General features: G+C 42.5%; 1 pseudogene; it reads right to left on the bottom strand.

Moving 5' to 3' along the window:
- Window positions 1–762: 762 nt before the first annotated feature.
- Window positions 763–1,215, bottom strand: LOC113193757 (ADP-ribosylation factor-like protein 2-binding protein pseudogene; annotated as a pseudogene).
- Between the last annotated feature and the right edge of the window lie 5,219 nt (window positions 1,216–6,434).

Here is a 6,434-nt window from a genome sequence, read left to right as displayed (position 1 = left end):
CTTCATAGCACTAAGGACTAAAAAACACACTGCATATAATACTTGGATCTTTAGGTGGATAATCATGGAAGTTTCAAAATCATGTCCACTAAATTAGCCTGAGTTTTCATCTATAATTTTTTAAAAAAATAATCCTTGAAAGAGACTTCTAGAACAGTGGAACTCTATCAGGACCAACAGAAGACAGTGTTACAAGGACTGCATATGTTAAGGCTGGGAGTCGATTTTCACACATATCTTTTAGGTAAAGGACATCTTTCTCGGTTGATCCCTACAGCCAACACAAGCTGTGATCAGAGGAGATACAGAAATCTTAGGACAGGCAGCTGGCTCCAGTAACTCCCTAGATAAATACTCCCAAACAAAAACCCCATTGAGGGCATAGGACTGAAACTCTGATCCCTATAAAAAAGAGTGATGAGAGCACAAAGGACTCATGCAAAGACTGCTGGGAAGAAGAGGATTCATGGTAGTGGTTATACATTCCAACATGTACTGGGGAAGGGCCCCCAGGTGGAATGGCTACCTGGGCCTGATCCAAAGGAGTTTGATTCAAGCACCTGAGAGGTGACTAGTTGAGGAAGGGAGGAATAGTAATACAAGATGGCATTTTAGGAGAAATGGGTCCAAAAGGGTCACAGGGCTTCAGAACAGAATCTTTCCAAGAGGTGCTCCTTTTGGTCATCTTTAGCTAAAGTCTCTTGGAGTCTATTGGACTGGGGACATCCAGAATGATTCCATTCATTGCTTGGAGAATGGGACCTAGTGCCGCAGACTGTTTTGGGAAGCTGATGTAGATAATTTACACAGCCAAGTCATCACTAAAACACTGCTTAACTTCAGTCCTCAGCCTTTCATTTCTGCTCTGTAATACAGAAACATTTCTTAAAAAGCCAGAAAATTTGCAAATGTGAGTAGCATGTCAAATATGTCACCAGTCACTTCATCTTTATGATGCTGTAATGTAGTTGTGAAAGGCACCATGTTAAATCCAAGGATCCATTCCAGCAGCTGTTCTTCAGTATATTTTTCCACTAGAGTAATAGGTTCATTAAAAATGAGTGTGTAGACAAGTTTATTCTCTTCTGTGTCTTCAAACTCCTGATAGTACTTTTTCATGAAATTTCTTTGCAATAAGTGGAATTTATCATTCATGACAATGTCCTCTAAACGTCCAACCACAGCATGAAATTGTGCATCAGATGCAGAGGAGAAGGACAGCATTAAACTCTCTCTAGTATGGCCATTGCCAGTGTGCCCCATCCCCTGCACCCCAGGTCCAGCCTGAATCCCACCTGCATCAAGGACATCTGGGAGACCTCACTGCCCGGCCATCTCAGCACCTCCACACAGCCGGGCCTCCTCATCCAGCCAGACCACTCTGCTACTTCAGGTCCAAATGTCAACATAGGCATTATTGGCAGTCCTGTTTGACAGAGGAGGAAACTGAGAGGTTAAATACTTGGCTGAGGGCTCTCCACTAGGAAGAGGCTTAGGTGAGATTCAAATTCAGGCCTGACTCCTAAGCCTGAGTTCCAAAATGTGGCTGGACTCCACTGCTCTGCTTTCCACAGAGTTCTAATCTAGGTCTGCCCTGGACAAGATGGGGAAGTAATTAACTGTTGTCTTCCAAGTTTCCATCACCCTATATAGTTCATTCACCCAGGGCCCTCATATGGTCTGCTTGCTCTCTTAACAAAACATGTCTTTGGGAAAGAGTTTAAGAGTGATATCTGGGACTGAGATAGAGCCTAGCATATATGAAACTCTGGGTTTAATCCCAGCACTTAAAAAAAAAAAGTCTGATATCAGACACTGCAATATGAAATTAGGTCCACCCTTACTCCTTCAAGAAGAGTTCTATTCCAGTTGTGGGGTGAAAGACTAAAAGGAGGGCCCTGGGGTTGTGGCTCAGCGGTAGAACACTCACTTAGCATGTGCGAGGCACTGGGTTGATCCTCAGCACTACATTAAAAAAAAGTAAATAAATAAAATAAAGATATTGTGTCCAACTACAACTAAAAAAAATAAAATAAAGTTAAATAAAAAAAAAAGACTAAAAGGAATTTCTGCCATTGGGAGCACGGAATGTTTAGGGGAAAAACAAAACTCTAGTTCTGACCCCTTCTAAACCACATTATAAGCTATCCTCACCTATCTACTTGGTAGTCCAGTCTTATCTTGAGTTTTTGCAGGGGGTGGGTGGGGCAAGGGCCAGTAAGTAGATGCTCATGTGATGTAGCTGCCACAAGAATGCCACCCCCTCACAGATTCCACTAGCCAAGAGTCATGCCTAGGGATTAAGCATTCTCCATTCTTTTGAATTTCTTGGTAATTCAATGTTTTTAGAGGTAACACATTCACATGGTTCAAAAATTACACACACACACAAACTGAAAAATATCGCTAGGCACATGTCTTACGCCTATGATCCCAGCAACTTGGGAGGCTGAGGAAGGAGGATCACAAGTTACAGGTCAGCCTTAGCAACTTATTAAGGCTCTAAACAACTCAGTAAGACCCTGTCTCAAAATAAAAAATAAAAAAGGGTTGGAGATGTGACTCAGTAGTAAAGCACTCCTGGACTAAAAAAGAAAGAAAGAAAAGAAAAATATCTTTGACCAAGTCCTTCTTCTACCTAGTTCCTACCTTACCCCCAGTCTCTGTTATTAATTTCTGTGTATCTTTGCAGTTTCTTCATACATATACAAATAAATAAAACACACACACACACACACACACACACACACACACACACACACACACACACACCCTTCTTTTTATACAAAAGTTGCAGATTGTATAAAAGTAACCAGGCTAGAGTAAGAACTTGAGTGAAAAGGAGTCTATGGGTATTTTCTTCCTGGGGGCACCAGGTAGGCCTTTTCCTTTTTAAAAAAAGTCCAACTTGATGAAATACAAATACAGTCAAATTCACCCTTTTTAGTGAACAGTTCAGTGAGTTTAGACAAATGCATATAGTCATGCAGCTACTACCACCATTGAGATGCAGAACAGTCCACCTCCCCACAGTTTTCTTCAGACCCCTTAGATCATTCTCCACTGCCACCCACAGCCCTAACCTCTTGACACGTTCTTCTCTGTCCTTACATCTTTGCCTTTTCCAGGATTTCATAAAAATTTTATGCAATTTTGCATAAAAAATGCAATTTTGGGGGGGTCTGACTTTTTTTTTTTTTTGAGAGAGAGAGGAGAGAAAGAATTTTAACATTTATTTTTTAGTTTTCGGCGGACACAACATCTTTGTTGGTATGTGGTGCTGAGGATCGAACCCGGGCCGCACGCATGCCAGGCGAGCGCGCTACTGCTTGAGCTACATCCCCAGCCCCACTTTTTTTTTCCCACTTACTTAGCATAATGCATTTGAGATTCATCCCTGTTTTTATGTATGTTGTGTTTGTCAGTAGTCTGTTCCTTTTTACTGGTGAGTTATATTCCATTAAATGGATGTATCACAACTTGCTTTTCATAAATCAGTTGAAGAACGTTTCTGTTGTTCACAGTTTGAGGCTTTAAGAATTCACATATTCACATAGAGGTTTTTGTGCAGACACATTAATTTCTTTGGGGTGAATACATAGGAGTGGAATTGCTCTGATGTTTGGTTGGGGTTTGTTTGTTTATTTATTTATTTATGGCACTGGGGATTAAATCTGGATTGTGGCACTTTACCACTGAGCCACATCCTCGTTTTTTTTTTTTTTTTGTGGGGAGGGGGCACAGGGTTGCCTTAAGCTACCCAGCCTAGTCTCAAACTTGTGATCCTCCTGCCTCAGCCTCCCAAGTGAATATGATCACAGGTGTGTACCTCTGCACCCTGCTTTTATCTAATTTTTTAATCTCTACAATAGCCCTCTTTCCTGGTCTGCCAGCCTCCTTCCAAGAGGGGAAATCTGGTCATGGCCTTCTTTCCACATCACTTAGCAGATAAGCTGCAGAGATAGAATTCGAACTCAGATCTGAAAACAAACCCCTCCTGCTAGGAACTAAAACATAATGCAGATTTCCTGCCATTATGTTCAAAGGGGCCAAAGGCAACTACAGAATAAAGGCTGAAAGGATTAATAAAACACAAACCTCACCTTTTTTTTCTAATTTTGGCTCCCTTACAAGAATTCTGACTTGTGCTAGGAGGAAACCCTAGCAGGGGCCCCTGTAGACTGACAGTATGCTCTACTGCCTCGAGACTACCAACTTTCCCAAAGGGAATGATTCCTGGTGTTTATCAGTGGGTATGGAATGTACTCTTGAAAGTTTATAGTTCACTTAACATGTATCATCTCATCAGAGAACAACTTCACAAGGGGTGGTCCTGCCTCTCCCTGCAATCCACCCACAGAGCCACCAACACCTGGCCAGCTGCAGGCAGAGGGAACTTATTTGTGAGCCTTCCCCATGTGCAGTGACAACCTGGCAATTCTAAGCACCCGCCTGGCATGCCTGGATTGACAGGGTGATAGCCTGGAAAAGACACTGGCCTAGGACTCCGGTCCTTCCCTTGAGAGTTTGTGGAAGGCCCCCAGGAGACTTGCAGCAAATTTTGGCCCTTTCAACTTCCTGAACAGAAGAGACAGGTACTACCTGGAGGTCAGACTACCACCATGTGCTTGCTATGTGTACAAGGAAGCCGTCTCCTGACTCTGTGCCTTCAGTTTCCATATTCAAGAAAGTAGACCAGATTCAAAGACACTGTATACGATATAATGGTAAACATAGTCTTTCTTGGGTTAGGTGTAGATAGCTCAGTGTAGAGCAACTTGCCCAGCATGCAGAAGGCCCTAGGTCCAAGCCCCAGCACCAAAAATGAACAAAAAAGTAGCCTTTCTTTCAGTTGAAATAGGAGGGATTAAGGAGAAATGTCCTCAGTCCCTTGGCTGCCCAGAGATCTGCCATCCCCAAGCTGAGATGAGATTTACAGTCAGGGAGAAGCTGCTGGAAGCATCTGGGAAAGGTCTGAATCTTATTGATCATACAAGGCAAATCACATAAAGGGAGCAGAGAGAATTTTGAATTTGGTCATGGAATAAATGGATTCTCTACCTCATACCCATCACAGGAGTGTATCGGTCTCTATGAAGTGGGAACAATAGTTCCTGTCTCCTTAGGTTGTGGGGATGCTGACCTGGGGAGCGTGTTTATCTTGCTTAAGTGTCTCACTGGAATGAAACAAGACCATGGTGTGAGCCAGAGATCTCACATGCATTCCACCTGGCCTACACACAAAGTGACAACTCATTCTGAGTTGTTCAAAATTCAGAACATATTGCATTAAACATTCTAAATGTCCTTTTTTTTTTTTTTTTTTGTAATAGGGATTGACTCCAGGGTGCTTTATTACTGAGCAACATCTCCAGTCCCTTTTTGTTTTTATTTTGAGATAGGGTCTTGCTAAATTGCTGAGGCTGGCCTTGAACTTGCTATCCTTCTGCCTCAGGGTCCTGAGTAGCTGGGATTATAGGCAAGCACTGCCAGGCCTGGCTTAGAATTTCTTGAAAACTGAAGAACCCAGCAACTCTGTGCTCACATGAGCAGCTGGTATCAAAGAGCTAGAGATGAGTGGTAGCAGTTTCTCTTAATGAATCAAACACTTGACACTTTGTCATAGTCCCTATCACGCCCTCTTACAACCTACCTGTCCACTTCAGTCCTTGAATTGCCTGCCTGACCTATGAAGCATTGGAGTTTGCAATCCTTGATGTAAACACACTCTAATCTGTGAAGAGGTTTTTTGGGGTTTTTTTTGTTTGTTTGTTTGATGCTGAGGATAAAACCAGGGCTTCATGCATGCTAGGTGAGTGCTCTGCCACTGAGCTACATCCCCTGTCCTAAGAGATGAAACTTTTAAAAGCTGTTCTTAGGGGGATTGGGATTTAGCTCAGTGGAAAAGTGCTTGCTTAGCATACATAAAGCCCTGGGTTCAATCCCAGGAAAAAAATATTTAAAATCTGCTCTTAGGTTGCTCCCTTTCAAATAGTTCAAGATAGGAACATTTTAGTGACTATGAAGCACTATCAATTCTCTTACTGGTATTCTTCATTAAAAAAAAAAAAAATCAAAGTAGCACCAGGCATAGTGGCACATGCCTGTAATCCCAGCAGCTCAGGAGGCTGAGGCAGGAGGATCATGAGTTCAAAGCCAGCCTTAGCAATTTAGTGAGGCCCTAAGCAACTCAGTGAGACCCTGTCACTAAATAAAATACAAAAAGGGTGGCAGATGTGGCTCAGTGGTTAAGCTCTCCTGGGTTCAATGCCTGGTACCAAAGGAAAAAAAAAAATAAAAAAAACTAAAGTAGCCAGGCACAGTGGTACACCCTTGTAATCCCAGCAGGTCAGAAGTCTGAGGCAAAAGGATCACAAGGTCAAAGCCAGCATCAACAACCTAGTGAGATCATGTCTCAAAATAAATATGAAAAG

This window comes from Urocitellus parryii, chromosome 15 (assembly GCF_045843805.1).
Source record: "Urocitellus parryii isolate mUroPar1 chromosome 15, mUroPar1.hap1, whole genome shotgun sequence".
In the NCBI taxonomy this organism is placed as follows: domain Eukaryota; kingdom Metazoa; phylum Chordata; class Mammalia; order Rodentia; family Sciuridae; genus Urocitellus; species Urocitellus parryii.
This window is presented reverse-complemented; position numbering and strand designations above follow the sequence as displayed.